This window comes from Arvicanthis niloticus, unplaced genomic scaffold (assembly GCF_011762505.2).
Source record: "Arvicanthis niloticus isolate mArvNil1 unplaced genomic scaffold, mArvNil1.pat.X pat_scaffold_428_arrow_ctg1, whole genome shotgun sequence".
In the NCBI taxonomy this organism is placed as follows: Eukaryota; Metazoa; Chordata; class Mammalia; order Rodentia; family Muridae; genus Arvicanthis; species Arvicanthis niloticus.
The window spans coordinates 21,573-45,102 of NW_023046068.1; the positions used below are offsets into that span (position 1 = coordinate 21,573).

Consider the following 23,530-nt stretch of genomic DNA (forward strand, 5'->3'; position numbering starts at 1 on the left):
TGCTGAGAATCAAACCCAGAGCCTGCTACATTGTAGGTAAGACACTTACCACCCAGCCCTAAAACAGTCTAAGTGATCTTAAGAGCATCATTTAGTTGGCTGATTGAAGGCTAAATACCGATTTGTTGTGTTTAAAGATAAAGGGAAGTTGGACAGGCTGTTGCACTGGGCATACATTCATAGGCTGTGACAGCTGGACTGGCTGGAGAACACACAACTTAAACTCAAGGTCGCACAGAAGGCTACAGGCAGATCTTGGTCCTGACCTTGATACTGGATGGCTGGCCTGTCACTCTGGCTTCTACCGGAGGCTGCCATCTGCTGATGCAGAACGACACCCAGGCTCTTGACTCTGCTGTGCTAAATCGGGTACACTGAGGGTGAGCTGAGGTGGTATTTATCACTTGCTTCTGACAGCGGGGTGCAAGAGAGAAGAGCAAGACAGTTTAACATGACAGGTGATTCTGCACCGGACTTGGCCAAGACTCTGCCCATCGAGGACCCCAAGCCACACACACACTAACTGGCACCCTGGAGGACACACTCCAGTAGGAATACTCAATGTAAGTACAGTGTGAACATTTCAGAGAGCAGCACCCATTGGCCAAAAGCAGTGCTCACTGCGGATGTGTGAGCAAGCAGATCAGAGATGCTGGCCCCTTCTGGCCTTCCCCCTGGCGTGGAAGCCCATCTCTGCCATGAATCCCACACCTACTTACCAACACACACACTTATTTCAAGATTTGCTCAATCCTGTCAGCTGGACCCATTGCAAATTTTTTCCATTCTCTTTCATGACCCATTTTACCTGGCCCCATCTATCGCTCTCCACCTGGTCCAGATGCTGCTCTTCACCTGGTCCAGATGCTGCTCTCCAGATGGTCCAGATGTTGCTCTCCACCCGGCCCCACGCGCTGCCCTGTCTTCTGCACTTGGCCCTTTACTTTCTGTGCCCTTTGTAATTTGAGTCTGCGCTTGCGTGTATTTTCATTACAGACGTTTCCAAAACCCTTTCCACTGAGTTGGGGAGGTGAATGACTCAATGGTTAAAACTTTTGCCAGACAAGTCTGACAAATGCAGCTCAGGTCCCCAGAACCCAGGCGGGAAGAAGCTGGAGGTAACAGCACGTATAGCTATGATGCCAGCATGGGTGGTGGAGGACAGAAAACAGAGACAGAATTGATGGAGCCCACAAGTCAGCTTCCCTGGTGCACATGGTCGTGGGCAAGAGAGAATCTGCCAGAGTGGGAGGGAAAGACACTTGGGATTGTCCTCTCCTTTCTTCACAAGGGCCACAGTGACGGTTAAGTCTGCAAGTATTGCATTGAAGAAATACACGTCACTTTGTCCATGTTTGTTATGTATGGGTATGCATGTGCAGGTGGATGTGGGTGCATAGATGCACATGTAAGCATATACACATGCACATGGACGCCAGAGAACAACTTCAGACTCATTTCTCAGGCACACTCTACCATTTGTTTGTTTGTTTATAGGCAGGGTCTTTTACTGGCCTAGAACTCACTAAGTTAGCTAAGGGTCTGCCTGTCTGCACAGGCCAGGCCGGCACTGAGGTTACAAGATTGTACTGTCATGCCTGGCTGTTTCATGTGCATTCCCAGGATTGAACTGAAGCCCTTCTGTTTGCAGGGAAGCATTTTTATCAATGGAGACATCTCCCTAGTCCCGGTCCCCCTGTCTTGTTGTCAGCTTGCCGTTTAGTGACCTCGTGCAGCAGGAGCTGTGTGTACGAGCTGAGGTGTGATGGAAGGTATTCTGTGCCCCAGCAGTAGCACAGTGTTTAGTGGCCTAGTGCAGCAGGAGCTGTGTGTACGAGCTGAGGTGTGATGGAAGGTATTCTGTGCCTCAGCAGTAGCACAGTGTTTAGTGGCCTAGTGCAGCAGGAGCTGTGTGCACGAGCTGAAGTGTGTTGGAATGCATTCTGTGCCCCAGCAGTGGCACAGTGCTTAGTGACCAGCACTTGGGGGTGTATTCCAACTAAGGGCCAGGACAGAGAGTGGGGCTGTCTCCCGACTGTGAGCTCCAGATGCTGCCACACAGCACCCAGGAGCTGCAGTGTCTGGGGACAGGTTCCCACTCATTAGCCAAATGAACCCAAACTCTTCCCCTGGTGACAGAAGGTTGAGTCTGAGCTGTGACAAGGGAGTGAAACCTATTCCCAATAGCACCATTCTCCCAGATCTTCAGAGAAGACTATGACTCTTTGGCCCAAGACAAAGAGGAGGAGTTTTGACCTGCAATCTAGGAGGCCCAGAGCTACAGAAGGTTTACGGTGGGAAGCACACAAGTCCCCAGTACTGCCTGCTCATTACTTGGGCCAGACCTCAGCTCAGCAGGCTGAGGATGTCCAGACCACAGTCTCACATGGGAATGCAGTCACAGGGACTATACACCCTCACTGCCAACTACACTATGCTCAGTTCAGGCTGTGGAGAGCCCCACAGCCACACCTTGCTTTGTAGTGCAGGAACACAAGCGGGCTGTGTTCTGGATGAGGGCTGAGGATTTTAAACTCTAGAGCCAAGATGAGGGCACAGAAATGAAGGGAATGGTGGCTTCTGTTCTGCAGGGAGGCTCTGGAAAGTCCTTCAGGAGAAGTGAAGAAGGTCCAGTTGAGGCAGAAGCATAGGGCAGAGCACTGCATCCAGAAGACCTTATACCAAGGCTGAGTCAGCTTGGTAACCCAACCCCTAGCGCACTCCAGGCCTAGTGCCCCCAGTGCAGGTGCAGAGGCGCTGAAGGTGACCCATGGCTCATATGTGTCCTAAGTGGAGACTTAGTGTGTTAATGAGACACGGGATGCATGAAGCTGTGTGGAGAATTTCATGTTAACAGGACTTGCACAGCTGGGCGGTGGTGGCGCACGCCTTTAATCCCAGCACTTGGGAGGTAGAGGCAGGCGGATTTCTGAGTTCAAGGCCAGCCTGGTCTACAGAGTGAGTTCCAGGACACCCAGGGCTACACAGAGAAACCCTGTCTTGAAAAAAAAAAACAAACCAAACAAAAGACAAAACAAAACCCCCAAAACCAGGACATGCACAAGAAGGCCCACACTATGCCAATGACCCCCAAGACCCTGGAGAACGTGACATAAATGTCCCCAACTTTTGTAGCTTTCTTGCTGCTGGGTCTCTAATTTTCTTTCCCTCTGGTCTATTCCACATACTTCCTTATATTTATGTTGTCTTAACAATTCCCACTTTGTTTGCTACTCTCCATATGTCTGTAATTCCACAAGAACTGACTGCCTCCCTGGAGGTGTACGCCAGACCGCAGCATCTTAACCGGGAGTATGGCATGTGCTTCTTAGCCAAGTGGCCGAGGACCCATTGCGTGGCTCTGAGCTCTAAGATGGGGTTATGATGAAGCCAGGGTATCCACTGCCCTGTGTCCCCAGGATGCTGAGCAGATGGCCAAGGTCCATGCCAGAAGCCACCGTAATGGCTGGATACATGGCCCAGCTGCAACGGAAGCTATATAGGCTCCTTGCTGGCCTGAGGACAGCTGGGCCTTCTTGGCCTGAAATGTTGCACTGGAGATGTGCAGCTGGATGGAAAGCCAGGTGCAGAACTGTGGCAGCTTTACAAATCCTTGGGGCCTTTGAGACCTCCGCATCTGGCCCTAGGCACAGATATATAATTACCTGCTCCGAGGCTGCCTTAGAAGGTCGGCACATGCCTCTTGCAGGGCTCAGACTAATTAAATTAAAACAAACCTGAAGGAGAAGAAAAACGACTTGAGTCTCAGGAGGGTGATAAGGTGACCCTGACAAGAGACTGGAAATGCTGCTTGAATGCTGCCCCAAGTTCATTTTTAAGTTGCAGCCTCTGCCCAGGGGCTCTTGCATGGATGCCTATGATTCTCCATAGGACTATGAAACACATCTGGATTCACAGGGAAGCCGTCAACAGAGTCTCGTGCATCCCCAAATGAAACACACACCCCTTCCAGTCGTTCAGGAAGAGACACTTCAGTCTTTGTGTTGATTTTGAAAGTCACACACCCTTGGGTCTAAACTAGGCTTCCTGCTAATCTTCACAGCCTCTCCTCAAGCTGGATACACTGTGTCCAGGCCAGAGTCCCATTAGTGGGAGTGGTTACATGAGATCTTATTAGAAAAAGAAAGTCAGAAATCAAAGCACCCATCTGTACACGGAGTGGGGCATAGTGTATCATGTTCTAGGAAAGCAGAGAAACTGCTACAGATGTCAGACAGCATCTGGTGACATTTCTAGCTTTTGCATTGTTGAAAAAAACGAGTGACCGGCCGCTCCAGTTTGCTTTCTACTGCCGTGATAAACACTACCACCAAAAGCAACATGGGGAGGAGAGGGCTTATTTGCTTTCATATCCAAACACAAGACCATCATTGAGAGAAATTAGGACAGGAGCTCAAGCTCAGCGAGCTTTCGTAAACAGCTCAGCCCTGTACTCTCTGCCTAAGAATGCTCAGAGTTGGCTGGGCTGTTTACAACAGTAAGACATGAAGACAATGCCCCACAGACAGGACACCAGGCCAATCTGATTAGGCAGTCCCCCAGGTGGGACTCCCTCAGATAACTGTGGGCTGTGTCCAGGTGACAGCTTAAAACAAATGCATAAGAATACACCATAAGGTCTTCCATAGTCAGGAGGGTATTCGGTCAGACAGGTAGGGACAATAGACAGTTTTCAAAAGGGACTAAAAGCAGCCCAGGGTAATGTGGCTCTGTCAGCAACATTCCTAACCGAAGTTCAATCATTTGGCCTTGTAGAATCTTTAACATGGGTCTCTCTCTCTCTCTCTCTCTCTCTCTCTCTCTCTCTCTCTCTCTTTCTCTCTCTCTCTCTCCTTCATTTTCTCCCTTTAGTTCACACCAGTCCTTGGAGAGTCTATGTGCCCATAGTGCTAGTATGTTCCGTGGCATGTTCCCAGACTCAAATATCTGGGAAGGGTGACATGGCAGACTTATGTTTGGCATGGTACTGACCATACATCTTCAATAGACCACAGGTCATTGGCAAATTGAGGCATGATCTGGTCGAGAAAAGTTTTTGGTCTATAAGCTCACACCTCAGCCTTATTTGCCTAGAGTGACCCGCTCCTCTGACAAGGTTCTTCAAGCTGTTCTTGCTACCCAAGACCCTGGGATGGCATAGTACAGAAACCAGCTTCTAACCTCTTGTGCCTCTGTTAGAAATCTTCCGTTTCCACCCATTCAATGGACATTCTCTGGAGATGCCTCAGAAAAGCCCCACAGGCTACCTCAGAGTGAGGGATGAGGGATGTCAGAAGCCAGGAATCTGTCGGTTTCAATTGCTTTTCTGTCTTCAGCTTTTGTGCTAACGTCTTGAGGAGAGTTCCTGATAAGCACACATAGACGGTGTGGCTGACCACACAGGTCAGATTCAGATGGGCCGACTCAGCATGAAGCAAATCGTGTTGTCCCAATGGCTCTCACAGTGGTTATTAAGCCTATGGGGAACTGTCATTCCTAAAAGCACTACAAATACAAATTTTCCATTGTACTGTGGACAGATGATACTAGAATCCAGGCTGATATCAGCAGCCCAGAAGCCTGCATTTTATAAAGCCTCATTGCTGGAGGGGTTTTCGGAAAGTCCTGTGATTGTGATGTTCAGAGCATACGCAAAGCTCAAGAGCCTCTTTCCCTCAAATGGGGGGGGGGCTTTCTTCTCAACAGGGGAGGGAGAGGGAGGAGCTTGGGAGGGGAGGAGCTTGGGAGGGGAGGAGCTTGGGAGGGGAGGAGCTTGGGAGGGGAGGCTCCTTTTTGACTTCTGTAGGTGATTGATTTTCTTGATTTGTAGAGAGGATTTGTACAGGACAGTCCACGTGACGGCCTTTCTTGGTTTCTGGCTCTTGGAGTAAACTTTCTTTTAAAACTTTTTGCTTCTGTGTGCGTGTGTGAGCGTTTTGTCCACATGTATGCTTGTGCATCACATGTGTACGGTGCCTGCAGAAGCCAGAAGAGGGTGCTGGATCGGTGGACTTGGAGTTATATAGGTGGTTGTAAGTCGCCATGTAGGTGGTGGGAATTGAACCCAAGTCCTCTGAAAGAGCAGCGATGTTTTTAACAGCTGAACGATCTCTCCAGCCCTGAGTTAACTTTCTTATTCATGGTCTCATATGTGTCTGATGCAGTCTTCTTGCCTTACACGTGAGCCTTAGGTCAGCAATGCCAAGGATGGTGAATGCCAAGTTGAGCCACACCACACCTGCTCTCATGTGCATGTCCTGTGAGAGCCCACCTTCTGTGGCTGGAGAAGGTCCTTGCCTTCCTCTCTCTGCAGAGCTGGCCCCTATGCATGTCCACTTGGTGGCTTTTGAACCTTTCTCAGGCTGTCTCTAAGGCACCTGCCTGCTGGGTTCCTGAGTTCCACCGTCTGAGCCTCGGAGTTTTCTTTTTGTCTGGCTTTACTTTGCCTTTTGTGTTCTCATTACTTTCCTTCCAGGGGCTTTGCCCTGTCCTGGACTAGAATTTCTTTCTTATCTCTGCTTTGGGAAGTGTTTCACGGGCTAATTTCTAAGGCCACCGTGGTGCTTGTCCCTGCGTGCAGCCTGTCGTTCCATTCATTCTGGTTTCCATCTCGCTCCTTTCAATCTCTCTCTCAGTGGGAGTTCGGACATTCTTCCTCTTCTTCACCCTGGGTCTTTAGTCATGTGGTCACAGATCAATAGACTCCATCCTACAAGAAAACATACACTAGAAAAACAAATATAGCTTGTGAATTCTCTAATCCCAACAGACAGTAAACACTTGCAAGCAAGTCTTAAAAACAAAAAAAACAAAACAAACAAAAAAAAACAAAAACAAAAAAAAAAAAAAAACAAAAAAAAAAACAACAACAACAAAAAAAAACATTTTACAAGCTAAGATGTTTTTGCCTCCAAGATTCAGAACTGGATTCCAAAGTAAGCCACAGTTCTCATTTGCTACAAGTAGATCAGGCTCACTCACCAGCCTCAGTTTCCTTATCTGAAACATGACAGGCTGGACTTAATCACTGCTGGCTAAACTCTTTGGCCTTTGTCCACTTCTGTAAATGTTGTTTTCCACTGTGACCCTTCCTGCCCCTGCCACCTGCCTCTCTCTGTCTCTCTATCTCTCTCTGTCTCTCTGTCTCTCTCTCTTTCTCTCTCTCTTTCTCTCTCTCTTCCTTGTTCTCTGTTCTTCTCTGTGTCTCTTCCTGTCTCTCTGTGGCTTTCGCTTTCATCTTTAGACAGTGCAGCAAGCCAGCTGCTGTCCTGCCTCTTCCTGACATTCTGCTGCTGTTCTGTGTCTGCTCTCTGTGTGGCTGTCTTTCGTGCAGCGCATCCACCACACACTACCATGTCTCCACCAAACATAGCACAGCCAGCCATGAGAAGACACCAGAGGCCCTTCCGCAGACACAAGCCACTGTGTGCCCCACAGTCAAGAAAGGGCCCAGATGTTCGGCTTTGTCAAACCCAGGAGGACATAGGCTTTGTCCTATTGTTCTGGCCAACAATCCTACATGGCATCTACAGCCAGATTCATGACCCAAACGACAGAGTAGAAACTGCCACACAATTCAATCTTGTCCCATGCTTTCCCAAGTGGCTCCCCTTTGACCACAGATCATTCTGGCAGCAGTGTACCCAGCTCTAGCAGGTTAGATGATCCCACTCTACAGATAGGACTCAAGTACAAATGACAGAAGCAGGATCAAGACCTCCTGGCTGGTGCTGAGCGGCAGTAAAGAAACTTGTTTTCTTAAAAGTACAGACGCAGAAGTGGACCCAGGCCAAACTCTCCCAGAAGCCTGGTAGGGCCGTCCCAACTCCTTTCTGTCCGCAGTATCTGTAGGCAGGGCAAGGTGTTAGATACATTAGGTCCTGCCATGACCTCATCTGTGTGGGATGAGGCTGGGCCTCAAGGTGGTACAGAGACAGCGCAGAGCACAAATGCTCTGCCAGCTTCTCCCTGAGGCATCTCTCCTCTCCTACCTTGTCTCTACTCTAACCTCTTTCCACTGCAGAGGCGACAGTGGTTACAGAGAACACATTTCCCTATCATTTCACGGCTTTCACGATGAGTGTGAGCCCCTTGTGAGAAGGTTCTCTGTCCTTCACTGTAGGCCCCAGTGGACACAGGCTTCTGATTTGAACAGAAATACACAGGTGTTATGCTTTGAGTGTAAAGTGTCCCCTAAAGGCTTATGTCTTTGAACACTTGGTCCCCAGATGGTGACAATATGCTTGAAAGACTGTGAAATTTTTACAAACCAGAAGAAGTGGTTTGCTGCAGAGCTGGGGAGTTTTAGGGAGTAGAGTTAAGTCAGGTGCCATTTCAGACCCACCCACCACACAGTGAGCTCAAGGTAAACCTGGGCGAGCTAGTGAGACCTGCTCTGAAAAGAAGTGAAAAGGGGCTGAAGATGTACCTCAGGGGTGGAGTGTTCACTGAGGGTGTGGAGACACTGGGTTCTAGGCCTAGAACTGGGGGGGGGGGGGAATTAAAACTCACCATCCTGGCCACTTAACATGTGGGCGTTTCTGTTATCTATTATGTACAAATTGCACTTCAATTTGTAATACCAATAGGGTTTTTGTTTTGCTTTGTTTTTGTTTGTTTGTTTGTTTGTTTTCCATCTTCAAAGGTTTGTGCTGGATGTTTCTAGGTTCTTGGCCTCTTCTAGAATGAACTAAAAGCTTGAGCATATTACAGTGTAGCAAGAAAGCTTTGCTGGAAACAAAGTAACGGTGCCCATGAAATTCTTGATATAGAGGAGGCAACCACACCTCAGAACACTGTCAGGCTCAGTTCCCTTCCTCCTCGCCCCTTAGCCCCTGGAGATGGCCAGCAGCCCTGGCCGTTCCTGGGCAATTGTTGTCTCCACGGTCACTCGGCTTCTTGCCTCTGTTCTCTGTCTTCTGTTTCCAAGCGCTCTTTCTTTATGAGGGCAATGACCTCTGGCTTAGGTCCAGCTTAACTCATCATGACTTGGTGTTGACTGACAGTATCTGTAAAGAATCCATTTCCAAGTGGAGTGGCCTCTGAAGTTCTGGCTGGACACACTGGGGGGGACCTGCTCCCCTAGCACCTATCGTCTAGGGTTCTTCACCTGAAATCCCCCAAACCAAAGCTACAAGTGTGGAGACCACACTGAAGAGCAGCTCGTCCCTCAAGGCTGGCCCTCCTACCCAGCATTCCGGAGCTCCAGTCAACAGGCTCTGGGCTCTCAGCCAGGATCCTGTCCTCAGGGATTAACTTTGCTTAGAATGATGAGCTCCAAGCACTTGTGCTCTGGTTAAGAGGAAACACCGCGTGACCCAGCAACCAGGAGACAAGGTTGTTAACCTCAGGAGCAGGCTCACATTCTGTAGGAGTTCCAACACTGCTGCTGGGAAAACAGTACTACCCCTCCCCGCAACTCAAGCCCTCTCCTCACCCAAACCCTGCCCATTTGCATTTGATCTTACAGTGAAGACCAGGCGGTGAGATATTAGCCATGTTATCAACCACGTGGGAAACAGTCCATGTTCTGCGGATCTTATGTTCCCACACAAATATGTTACAGCATGAAGCACCCCTGAGGAGGTGGTTACTGGAGAGCACTTGCAAACCTCACTCAGGATATAAGAATCTGGACAAGGGAAGGCTCCACCTTAGGGTTTGTAGCCATGGTGACTTCCTGGGGATAGCTCTGCTCTTCCTCTCTCTAGTTGCCTTTCCAAGGCTCCATCCCCATCCTAATCTCATGAGCACTCAAGACCTGCCAGGGACAAGCCAACCTGCCATGGTCCCAGAGTATGAGTCAATCTTGAAGAGTTCTAAGACAACTGGGTCTCTGATGTTGAAGAGAGCTCTCACTCTTGCCTCTCTCCCGCCCCCACCCTCACTGAACATTGTAAACGGTTAAAGTACTTATAAGGCATAGCCAGCCACAAACACAAGCCCTAGGCCTTGTGGACCAGAAAGAAAAGTGTCTCTAAAAATGATGGAAGGCAGAAGAAGGTCCCTCAATAATAAGTAGCAGGGCACCCGTTCCTCCAACGCACAAGATCTCTATAAACAGAGGAAGTGGGGGTGGTTGCCTATGCCTAGCTAGGATAGCAGGGCTACGGCAGAACTCAGCTGACCTCATAGGGGTGTGGCCAGACTTCAAAAGCAGCTATGTGACTGGAGCATCTTCTCCTGTGGGAGCTCAGAGGCCCGTTCCCTCAAGGGCATTGTGGGAGCTGAGAGCCCTGTCCCCGCCCCATCCAAGGGCATTGTGGGAGCTCAGAGCCCTGTCCCCACCAGAGCCCAGGGCGAAGGTGTCCTCCAGTAGTCTTCACAGTATGTGTGAGCAAGTGTCAGACTCAAATTCAACCCGAAGATGGGAAGCATCTTCATATCCTGAAGGAAAGGATGAGGCACAGCCAACAACAATGCTGGGTGTCGGAGAACAGAACCACTGGGATACAGGAGCAACTCAGGCGGTGAGGCAAACCCTGAACGCTGGATGCTGAGTAGCTAGGATGGTTAGAGAGAGGAGGCTGGGGAAGGGGAGGAAAGGAGGAAGGAGAAAAAGATAAGGAAGGAAAGGAGAAAGAGAAGAATCGAAGAAGGGACTTTGTAAAGAAGGAATGAAGTACCAAAAGCAGTACAGAAAGAAGAAAGGATTCAAGAAAGATCTCTGAGCGCCGGGCAGTGGTGGCACACGCCTTTAATCCCAGCATTTGGGAGGCAGAGGCAGGTGGATTTCTGAGTTCGAGGCCAGTCTGGTCTACAGAGTGAGTTCCAGGACAGCCAGGGCTACACAGAGAAACCCTGTTTCGAAAAACAAAACAAACAAACAAACAAAAAAAAAACCAAAACCAAAAAACAATAATAATAATAATAAAATAAAAATAAAAGAAAATTAAAAAAAAAAAAAACTTCTGAGCAAATTTAGTTATTTTTTTAATTAAAAAAAAAATTGCTAGCCAGGCCTAGTGGTGTGTGACGTTCATCCCAGCACTTGGGAGGCAAAGGAAGGCAGATTGTTATGAGGCTAGCCTGGTCTACACATCAAGTTCTAGACTAGGCCAGCCTGGGCTACACAGTGAAAAGAGAATTCAGGAGCATATGTCAGCTAGACTTAGCTCAGATCCCTTGGACTTCTCTCTCCTGAAACCCCCTGCTTTTCCATCAGCTGTGCCTCAGTTTCCCTCCGGTGGCTCCTGGGAAAGCCACTAGGGACTAGAAGACAATGAAGGTTCCTGACAGCGCAGGACTAGCACGGACAGCACCAAGTGGACACGTTGCTGATCAAAGCCTATCTCCACCAATGGGTTAGGGCCTGAAGCCTGCAAGTCTCGCTATAGGCTGCCAAGACAGCACAGCCTGCTGCAGATTGGGATCTGGCGACACCTCGACCTCTCCAGGTTCTTAGCAAAATGTGTACTGGCTAGCAGGGAGGCTCCAAGAATCTAACTTGGTGTGGGGGGAAGCCCTGCTCCTCAGTCACTGGAGATGCCACTGGCTTTGACCTACAGTGCAGAGCTGGAACAAAGGTTCTGTGGCTCTGCTCACTACGCTGGAGTCCCTGTGACTGCAACGCTTTACAGTTCAGACTGGACACACTCGGTTGTCATGCTCAAATGCACCCAGATGCTCTCCCCAGCCCCAACATGTAGCCCAGGAGACTAGGCAAGCACTCTTTTCCCCTGATTTAGCCTTCTAATGAGAGTGGCATCCAGAGGGATTGCAGAGGGAGCTGAGGCCACTGAGGGGCCAGTCGGGCAGGGCAGGATTCTGGTTGGAACATCTCCCACCTCAGCTTCTGCGGCAGACTAGTGTGTCTCATTATCTTTAATTCTGGAGATAAACAAAATGGAAGCGGAGCTCAAAAAAAAAAAATGTGCGAGGCATTTGCTTGAGCAAATAACAGATCCAATTTAAATATTGCTCTTGTGACTCTTTCTATTTTATACAGTCGGATCTGACCGTAGGGATCCGTTCTACCTGGGAAGGGCTGGGATGCCTGGTCTCAGAGCCAAACAGGGCTCTTAGTGATTTGCAAGAGAGTGCATCAGAAGTGTGAGCTGTTTGGGGTAAATGAGATACATGGGTTACTTAGGAGAGCAGATGGGGAAAGTGGGGGGTGGGGGAAGCCACCAATCATAAAAGAAACTCTCTGCTTTATATTCTAGGGTGAATTTCTTCTTTCTCTCTACTCCTTTTCATGCCTGCCCTGGAATTGGCTCACGTGAGATTTCCACTGCGAGTTTCCAAAATGTTTCTTTTCCATGTGAGCTATGTCCCTTAACACTTTAATCCCCGGTCATCCACGGGGCCGTTTTTCCTTCCTAGACTTGAATTCTTGATGCTCCAGACATGTTTAGCTCTTTCTTCACTCTCTAAATATCTGCTCGGCTGTCTCCCTGTGGACATTTGCTAAGTAACGTGGTTTATTTGTGGTGCCTGATTGTGGGAACTCTTCTCATGTAGCCACCAAATGACATTTTAAATCTCATCTTCTTCTAACTCTAAAGAACCAAGATGATTTCCTTATCTCCTATATGATTTGTCATTTGAGCTTGAGCCAAGGACCTGCAGGAACAGAATCTAGGCCCCTTCCCTGAAAGCTCTTATCAGGCAAAGTTTACAGCCAGAGAGCAGATAGAGAACAAGTGACGGTGGCCACTGCCCCTTGTCAGGCTTTTCTAAATGATATTATCCAGCCAATCTTTCCCCAAAGCTCCCAGAGGATGCGATTTCTCGTTAACTGTAGGTGACACATCAATGTCGTGAATGCTTTCCCTTTTTGCTGCCCAGCAGTCTCAGCTCCTACACTTCTCTTTCTATACACCAGTTAAGTTTTTCATTTTCTGTGATCAGGAGAAAGGGATCTTTAAAAGTAATTTAAGAATTATTGTGTGTGGATGTGTGTCAATCAGTGTGTAGGTAGGTATGCCTATTAAAGTCCAGGTACCTACAGAGGCCAGAATATAGAGTCGTGTCCCTTAGAACCGGAGTCACGGCCAGTTATGCGCCTTCTCACAGGAGTGTTGGGAGCTGCATTGCATTGCATTGCCGAACTGAGTAATTGTCTTTATCAGATTGGTCTACTGGCTTGTAGACCAATCAATCATCTTGATTGATAATTGATGCAGGTGGGACCAGCCTATTCCTTGGCAGGTAGTCCTGGAGTTGTATAAACAAGCTAGCTGAGTCCAGAGTGAGCACGTCAGAGCCAGAGGGTGAGCCAGCAATCAGGTTTCCCTACGGTTTCTGTTTCGGGATTCTGATTAAGTTTCTTCCTTAATTTCCCTCAGTGATAGAGTGTGACACGAAAGTATAAGCCAAACACACACACACACACACACACACACACACACACGAGATTATATACAAAGGGGCTCTAGCAGGCCCAAACATGGCAAACATGGCTCTGCAGACCTTGCTCTTCTCCCCCATCCCCTCTGCCTTGCTAAAACCCGTTAGATTCCATTCCTAAAGCTAGCCACCATTCCTAAAGCTGCTTCCTCTTTCTAAGGCTGATTATCAAGGTCCAGCTATCAAAGTATTGAAGTCCAGCGATCAAAAGCCCCCTTTGACTGCCCTGATTAACATGCCCAACTAAAATTAAACACCTCATCCTAACAGGAGGCTTTTCCCTCTACTTTTATAAACCTCCATTTGCCCCTAGGCCATGTCTGTCTCCTCTCTATCTAGGGGCAGTCCTCTGTCTCCCACCCCCTCCAGGACAACCCCCCCCGCTTGTGAACGAGTGTTTATCTACTTGTGTGTCTGTGCACCATTCACATGCCTGGTACCTGTGGAGGCCAGAAGAGACTGTCAGATCCCCTGGAACTACAGTTATGGATGGTTGTGAGACACCCCGTAGTTCTGGGAACTGAACCCTGATCCTCTGTAAGAACCATCAGTGTTCCTAACTGCTAAGCTCCCGCCCCCTCCCATGATCAAACATTTTTATGACAGCAGCAGAGAGAAAACTAGAACAGGGTGACAGAGAAAACATCTTGTCTCCTCAGCTGTCGTCTCAGTCTGTCTCCGAGTGTCCTGCAGTTTCAGGGCAGAAGAGGAAACTCTCTTAATTATTTATTATAATTGTCCCTATGGTTTATTACCTCACGTATTTTATGCCTGACAAATATGCAGCCTGGAAATCTTTCCCACATATCAAAGATGACTTGATGGTTTTGTGGAGTTAAGGTTTTTATCCCCTCAGGAGCACACGAGCATGTGTGGTATTTCTGTGGGTTTGCTTTGTGGATGTTACAGTGGGACGTTCATCGATGTGTGGGGACTTGCCTGAGGACTGGGATGGAGGAGGAGGAGGAGGAGGAGGAAGAAGAGGAGGAAGAAGAGGAAGAGGAAGACATCTCAGGAATTTAGAAGGATCAGTGAACCCAGGGGAGTAACAGTCACAGCTATCAGATACATCTCCAGGTCCCAAGATGGAAACATAAGCCTTTTCCACAGCTCAGGGGCCTGGAGCGCTCAGCACCTCTCTAATCGTGTTATCAGTCTCCCCTGCCCCAATTACTGGAGGCCGAGGAGAGAACAGTGGCCAGCTCTGATGTGAAGCTCACAGGAGCCTGTGGTATATTTCTGTCAGGCACAGTGTGGCTGCCAGACAATGGGGCCTGTCAGCTTTATAGAGACTTTCCTGAACCCTCTTTCAGAATACATCATCTAAGTTGCCACAGGATGCGACCAATGCCACAGGATGCCACCCACAGATGTTTGAAGGGTCCCTGGGGGGCAATAGAGACCTCACATCCCTTCCTTCACTAGCTCGGTGACGAAAGAGCAGGGCAAGTGAGTCAGACGTGGGCAGGGATTGTCACACGTAGATCAGTGTGTTTACATCCGAGAGCAATTGGAAGAAAAAAATAACTTGTATCTCTCCACAAGCTGATGACTAATCCATTCCCTGCGACGTGTTTCGGCTAAGAAGTAATAACTCTTCATTAGGAGGCTGCCCAAGGGTGCTGAGCTGCCATGGCAACAGCCTTTCGCACAGACAGACGTTCACGATCCCCCTAGGTATCTTTTCATGACATCGTTCCAGAACATTCAGTATTTAGACTGAAACATAGATGTATGGCAGACATTTGTTTACAAGGATGGGCATGTCTGTGGCAATACCTGAGTACCTGAGAAGGGCAATTTATCAATCTTTATGGGATAGAGATATACTTAGTCCTTGGTTCTAGAGACTAGCTTGGCTAGGGACATGAGGTTGACGCCTACTCAGCCCAGCCAAGCACTATCATACTGAAGCAAAGCATGTCACATGGTGAGACACAGCAAGTCGGCCAGAGGAAGTAGAGATGCTAACCAAGCCAGTCCTGGGACAACTTGCAGCTTGGTTAATGCTAGAATAAAGGAGAGTGTGCATTGTCTCCTCCTCTCAGTATTTCTTTTCTGGGGACCATGTTTCTAAGGCTTAGACTTTGTGGAATACATAGCAAGGTATATATAAATGTAACAGATGTATGTGTGTGTAATATATGCTTGTATATTACACATGTAATATATATTGTGTAACACATGTGTATTATAATATATATCACATGCATATATGTGTACATATGCAATATAATGACACTATATGATTGTAATATAGACGCTCTCTCCAGGCTGGACAGGAGCCTTGCCATCTTGAAGTAGAGTAGCTGTGATCACCTACACAACACCCTCATGAGATCTGGTCTGTCAATGTTCCTGCATGGAGGAATGGGAGGAATTTACCAGGCATAGGAAACACAAGGCCTCCCGAACATTCCCACAAGTTCCCTCCTCTCCCAAAGATGTCAGTCACTATTATGTATGAAATAGAGTTGACTGGGCTGGGACTTGCTGTCAGTGTGGCTGCCCTTGAGTGGTCTTGTTCCTGTAAACAATCTCCACAAACCCACCCATTCACTCCTTGGATGAGCACTTCCCTTTGGTTTGCTGATGTCCTCTCTATCTGGGATGAGCTGATGCCATTCACGTATCTCCAGGAAAGTCCCATCACAAACGCATACATATACCCGGGCTGGCTAGATGGTCTCTAGTAACCTGACTGCCCTCACATGCCTTCTCCAGCAGGAGGTATCACAAAAGCCAGTTCAAAGCTCCTCATTAACTTTGGCTGTTCCCAGGGAGCCAACAGATGCAGGTTCTTCTGACTCAAAATGGAAAGGAATTCCAAAGATGTGGCCACTCCCACCCTGCTGTATGAGCAGCCACGCATGGAACCGAACAGGGAGGAAGGCAGCTGCATCCACAGCTGAACACTGGAGTCACCAGTAAACCAGAGTCCTGTGCCACCCAGGGAAGAGGAGCAGGATAGAGGCGTTGGTATGGAGGCCCCCAGTCTTGGCAGGGGGAGAGTGGTTTACACAGACTGTGGCTCACCGTTAAGGGGCTATCATCTTGGTCCTTTTCCGGTCAAGAGAGTGGAAGTTGGATTTGAGAGTTTGACAGTCCCAAGAAGCCAAGGGCATAGATAAGAAGGTAAGACTTCCAATAGCTTCCTTCTGCTGACCAAGGCCTCTATGTATCAACTCGGTAAAACAAACTATTGTAAACTCTTCCAGCAACAGTATCAGTGTACTGTGAAGTACTGTTCTGTGTTGGTGAGGAGCCCTGGGGTGTCTCTATCGCATCTTGCAACCTTTCTGTAACAGTCAGGTGAGAGTAAACATGGGTTGGGACACAGGATCACTGAGCTGTGTCCTGTTTTAATCAACACAATCAGTGGTCGCCAGGACACAGGAAGATAGCTGTTCATGTTACAGGGTGTCAGCCTAAATCTCATGCTGAGTCCTTTTGAAACCTCAGTCCAGGGTATTCCAGTCACTGAAGTGTACTAGGTCTTTATCAGACATGCTCTGGGCACTCTGCTCTGGCCTGTCCTCCTCTGTCCCCAGCAAATTCCTTATGGGTAGGAAAGATAGCAAAGAGAAAACTTACAAGGTACCTGACATGCTCCCCTGTGCTGACTTCGTGACTGGCATGGCTGGCATTAATTCCTTTACTCTGACATCCCTAAGCATCTTGAGTGCCAATGAGAGCTAACCTCACATAGATGACAGCCTCAGGCAGAGAGAGGGTGAGGAGCTTGCCCAAGGTCACACAGCCAGTTGTAGGAGGAAGCAGAATTTACTCCCAGAAGTTCCTTGGTGGCCCTGAGCTATTTTTGGCTTCTTGCTCTTCTGTCTTTTGAGTCTCAGAACCCTGAAAACAACCTGGTGCTTTCTGAGAGCCCTTCTGGCCAGCCATTGCCAGAGGGGAAATGGAGTCTTGGGAACATGGAGAAAACCTGTGACTAGTTACCAGTGCAGGTAGCAACCAGCACCCAACACATTGATAGTGATCAAGTAGCCACATTAAGAAGCAATCCTGATCTGGGGAGATGGCTCAAGGGGGTAGGGTACTTACTGTGTGGCTGTGACAGTCTCAGTTCAGATGCTCAGAACTCACATGAAGCCAGACTCAGCAGCCCATATGTGTAATTCCTGTACTCATGGCAAGTTAGAAGGCTAAGATAGTAGAATCTCTGGCTTACTTGGTGTATACAATGGTGAACATCCTGCCCCAACACAATAGAAAGCAAGGACGGACACCCAAGTCTGTCCTCTAACCCCTACATGCTCTCTGAGCACTTAAACACCTGCACTCATGCACACAAACACCTGCACTCCTACACAAAAACACCTGCACTCATGTACACAAACACCTGCACTTGTACACTCAAACACATACACTCATACACTCAAACACCTGCACTCATGCACACAAACATCTGCCCTCAAACACCTGCACTCAAACACCTGCACTCATGCACACACACACCTGCACTCATGCACTCAAACACCTGCACTCATACAAACACACACCTGCACTCATACAAACACCTGCACTCATACAAACACCTGCACTCATGCACTCAAACACCTGCACTCATGCACTCAAACACCTGCACTCATGCACTCAAACACCTGCACTCATGCACTCAAACACCTGCACTCATACAAACACCTGCACTCATAAACACAAACACTTGTCACTCATCATCATGCACACATTGAACATACATATGCATACACATCATACATGAACACACACATACATATCATCACCCATACATGTGTGCATATACACAACAAAAGATTTTTAAAAAATGAACCATTCCCCCGTATGTACTCAGTGGACCTCAGAGTGGATTCTGCTGTCATCTAAAGTAGACATTCAGACGGAATCAGTGGTTCCCAGATGGACAGTGCTGGGGAAGCACATGTCCACAGAACTGAACGCAGGACATTTTACAGTCTAGTTGCCTCCCTGTGACATGGTCCAGGCAAGGCTGGTTTGATCCCATGTTCACACTAAAGCTCACAGATGTTCTTGTTAATCAAATATCTATCGTGAACATGGTAGTTATAGCCCCTGTTTGAAGTCCAGGATTCCATGGTGACAGCAAGGGCTTGTCCTGCCCTCTGTGATCTTGTGTTTAAGTCAGGAGGAATAGGCACTGAGTGGTGAGTGGCAGACAAGGAAGATGACTTCTGAGAGCATTGTATGTGGTGAAGGATGACAGGGGTGTGTACTGAAGCACTGAGTGTGGAGTGAGTTCTCATGCGGAGGACCTATGGCCCAAGCTGTAGTGTGAGCTTGTTCTCTGTGTGGCAACACACACTGCTGGAGGGGGCTGGACAGGAAGAAGGATTGTATCTGCTTGGAAAGGAGACTTGATCTCCAGGTTCTCCTCAGCAACCTCAGAAGTCCTAGAAACAGATGCCAAGCTAAGCTTTAGCACCAAAGACTTTCTTTCTGTCTGTGGCTTATTATGTTGAAAATAAGCATGACTCACTAAGCTTAAACACCACAAAGAGCTATCCCTCAGCCTCCCTCTCCTTTTTATTTTGCACACACAGGCACACAACCACACTCATACACACACACTCACATACACACAAAACCTCCTAATGTTGCAGTTCTGATCATGGTGTACTTTTTAATTAAGAAAGTATATCAAACATAAAAGACTCTGGGTCAAAGTGGGCAAGCCATCTTCACTTTAATTGATGTGACTGCAGCCATTTAGATATTTCCTATTTGTGCTTAAGCCTGCAGGGAAAATGGGAACTCCAGGTCATCAGACCAACAGAAAGGGAGCTGCTGGTCTAATTTAGGTCTAATTTGGATTAGTGTTGGCTGAGGGTTCTGTAGGTCAGCCAGGCCTAGGTCATCAGAGAACAGAAAACAAGACAGTTATATTTCATATTTTAACCTAGCCACTCATGTCCGCGGGAGATAGGGCCCTGCGGGGTCAAGGCTGTTTCATTCTTTAGACTGGGTGGACATTTGCTGCAGTGAGTTCCACAGCTCCATGTTTTGGTTTCATGATGCCCACCACGGGCAGCTGGAACACGAACTCCAGCAGCCTCCTAATTGGATGACCCCAGCTAGGGAAGACAGGGCCTGTTACACTGAGCATGCTCTCATATCCTCTCCCAGCTCCAGCTCACAGTGCAGTCTGTAATGTTCTGATTTCTACCTTTGGATACCATAGAAGGGCAGAAAAATAAAGGAAGAACTTGCTTATTTGCCTGTTAACTTCCACTATGAGTGGACTTTTGAACAATGCATTTTGATAAGAATCTGACTCCGGTCTAAAGCTAAGAGGGATGCCATGGGAAGAAGTATTCTACCATCACAGAGTTCCAGGCAAACCAGTCAGTCCTCCCTGAATCCTGACACCTCCACCCAACCCCAAAAGACAGAAAAAAAAAAAAAAAAAAAAAAAAAAAAAAAAAAAAAAAAAAAAAAAAAAAAAAGAAAGAAAGAAAGAAAGAAAAAGGGGCATGAAGGCCACACAGGAAAACACACAGGAAGTCCACACAGGAAAACATGCATGAAGCCCACACAGGAAAACATGCATGAAGTCCACACAGCAAAACACACATGAAAACCACACAGGGAAAGGGGCACGAAGTCCACACAGAGCTTTTCTTAAAGTCATGTTCAATAAACCACTGCAGGAGAATATTCAAGTCGGCAAGGTTGCCTGACCCCATGTTTCTTACCTTTGTGTCACTGTGACCAGGATACTTGACAAGAACTATTAAGAGAGGATTATTTTAGCTCATGGTCTCAGTCAATGATGGGGAAGGCATGGCAGAGGGGGCACATGGATTCTTCACATCATGGAGGACTGGGAACCAGTATCTGGGATTATGGAGAGAACTTTCAAAGGCCTGCCCTCAGTGACCTGCTTTTACCAGCTAGGCCTTACCTGGTAACGGTCCCACAACCAGGATATTCAGCAAGAGTTAACTCTGTTCTTGAAATATATTTTTGAGCAGTGCAACTTCAAGATTGAGTTTATTTTGTTTTTGAGACAGGCTTGCATGTAGTCCAGGCTGGCTTTTGACTTGTTAGGCAGCCAAGGCTGGCCTCAAGAACCTGAGTGCCTGAGTCATAGCTGTGCCCTCAGCTGGATTCATGGCAGTTATATATAAAAACAGAACTACAAAGTTCCCCAAAGTTTAACAAGAAACTCCTGCCAGCCTGCAGAACCTGCCTACGTGTGGGAAAGCTCCACCTCTGCCTCAGGAGACAATAGGTCCTTCCCTGTCCTCCTCAGGCCAGTATCCAAGGAAGTGAGCAGACTCCTCTTCCTCCCAGTCCTTACATCTTGAAGATGATACTGATTTCTGATGGTTTGAGTCCCAGCTCTGAGTCTAGCTTCTATGACCTTCAGACAATGACAGTGTTAATATGACACCCACTCAGAATGTTACAGAGAGGCTCCCTTCAGATGCAGAATTCTGAGATGAACTTCCAGTCCTGCCACGTGGGCAGTGTGATCACAGGCTTATAAATTTTATAACACCCGTGAATGCTGGAGACACATTTCAGAGGTGGTTAAACAAGACCCTGAATTCCCTCGTGGACTATTTTTAAGGCTATCAATCTCCGTATCAGTCACAATTTACAGCCCTAATAGCTATTCTTTGCCTGAGCACATACCCATAAATAAATCCAACGTAAAGGAGAAGGTAATTTAGACATAATGGAAGCAACGCCTACACTGTCCATCTCGGGTGACTCAGCTCTTCCTCGCTGCCTGTCACTTTTTGTTTGATCTTAGCTGCACTCCCTTTGGTAGATCTACTTTGCAAACAGCAATCAGATTTCTAAAAGCTCCGGGAAAGAATTCCAGGATGGAAGATGACTAGCTGAAGGAATTCTGAAATGCCAGAAGCCACAGCCCCAGAATGTGCCTGGGAGCCCCAGGGGTGTTTGTGTACCACAGCTAAACAAACACAACCGTAACAGTGCATTCTTCCCAGCATCCAGTTCTCCTCACATCAAAGTTTATTGATATGTTCAGGGGCCTAGATAGTGGTGCAGATTCCCACGTCAAAGAGCCCTGGTTCCAGGAGGCTTCTCTGACAGTTCCTAATCTCTGCAGTATTTTGCTTACTAGCCCAGGATGTCTGTCCCGTTTCTCTTTGGAAAGCACAAGAATAATGTCTCGAGTTTGAATGTGAGTCTGTACGAGACCATCTCTTCGTTCAGTTAGTTTTAACTCGCTACATAGCTCCTGACTCAAAACATAGCTCTTTCTTCAGGAAGAATCTCAAGCCAAATATGCATGACTGTGCTGGTTTGCTGTTGCTATGGTAAACACCATAGCCAAAAGTAACTGGGGAAGGTAAGGGTTTGTTTGGTTTACAGATAACATAGTCCACTGTCACAGTTAGGGTTTCGTTGCTGTGAAGAGATGCCACGACCAAGGCAACTCTTATAAAGGACAACCTTTAATTGGATTGGCTTACAGGCTCAGAGGTTCAGTCCATTATCATGGTGGGAAGCATGGCATCGTGCAGGCAGACATGGTGCTGGAGGAGCCAAGAGTTCTACTTCCTGATCTGAAGGCAGCCAGGAGGAGACTCTCTTCCATTACATTAACACATCTCAAAGGCTTAACCTGATAGTCACACACACCGACTAGGACATACATATACACACAGGGTGAGGGGAGAGAATTTAAAAAAACAGATTGCCCTTTTCTGTGTTATAAATCGATTAAAATGAAGCGGGTATAAAGTAAGAGTTCCGTGCGGGCTGACACAGGAGTCCAGTAGGTCTCCCCACCTACAGCTACCAGCGTGAGCAGCTCTCAGCCGGCTCCTCCCCTCTCCCGAAATTCATCAAGACGGCGAAGGAAAGATGCCCATTTTGGCATTGTGCTCACTGGATGCTCTTTCTTTTCCTTCCTCTCCGTAACAAATCGCCTTTATAAACAGTTTTTGCCGCCTCGCATGCCGCTACGCCACGTGTGGCTACTTAAGACGAAATTGAATCATCAATTATTCATTACTGAATTAGAATTGGCTGAAATGAAATACGGAGATCCTCGACAAAGACCTTCTCAGTGCTCCGCGTCTCTGTGCCCTACCAGTGGCTCTCTTCTGAACATGGGCCAAGTTTCAGAAGACAAACACACAAGCACACTTGTTTGTTTGTTTGTTTGCTTGCTTGTGTGTTTGTTTATTTGTTTTGAGACAGTGTCACTGTACAAACCAGACTGGTCTTAAACTCACCATTTAGCATTGGCTGGCTTTGAACTCCCAGTTCTCCTGCTTCAGCCTGCCAGATGTTGGTGCTGTAAGCATGTGCCACAGGGCCCAGCAGCTGTAACTGTTGGGACAGTGTGGAATTAATGCTTCCCTTCCTCACCCTCCTTGGTTTGGTTTTGCTCCTAGGATAAGAAATCAGAGCCGCACCCCTGCCTGGATTCAGCATCCAGTGTGGGAGGCAGAATGGTTATGAATCTGGACGGGCGCCCACTGCCATTACAGCTAAGGACTCAGCTCTCCCTGCGAGGATCCTTGAGAATCATCCACAGAAGAGGCTTTCAAACATCAGGGGAGGTGTATCCAAATGGGAGCAGGCTGGGGAGGGTCAGTTAACTCCTCATTCTATCTTCCCTGGGCTGAGCAAACAGAGAGGCAACCCTCCTCCTACCCAGGCGGGGTGTGTGGAGTCTCAGGCTCTGATTATCTGGAGCAAAACCTCAGACAGAAAAATATACAACCCAAGTATTATCCTAGTAAAAAAAACAGTGCAGCCTCTGAGCACCTCACTCCCGTTTTGTCTGTCCTGTTTTAAGAGCCAGCCTCGGTCTCACCTTGTAGCCTGAGGATGACCTTGAACCTCTGACCCTTTGACTTCCACCTTCCAAGTACAGGGATTACAGGCCGGCAGCACCACATCTTGTCAGTACCATGCTGAAGACTATCTTCAATCAGGCCTTTGTGTACAATAGGCGCTAGACCCACTGACCTGCCTCCTCAGCATGCCAGGAATCTAAAGAACCAAGAAAAATCTTCTGGAGGTGCTAGGTCGGCTCAGAGCTCACTCTTGCCCCCAGGGCAGCCCAGCCTCCTTCTCTGCTATACCCTTAGCATATTAATATTCTTCACCCTGACTGTTGCCTTGGTGTCTGGTTTTAAATGATGAAATTTGCCTGGAGTTTAACCCTCAG

At 47.8% G+C, this 23,530-nt stretch overlaps 1 long non-coding RNA gene across 1 annotated transcript; it reads left to right on the plus strand.

Moving 5' to 3' along the window:
• The first annotated feature begins 16,227 nt into the window (after positions 1–16,227).
• On the plus strand, positions 16,228–23,128 carry LOC143433830 (uncharacterized). The gene is made up of 2 exons (XR_013070306.1): positions 16,228–16,485; positions 22,749–23,128. It is a non-coding gene; the product is annotated as an uncharacterized LOC143433830 (long non-coding RNA).
• Positions 23,129–23,530: the final 402 nt, after the last annotated feature.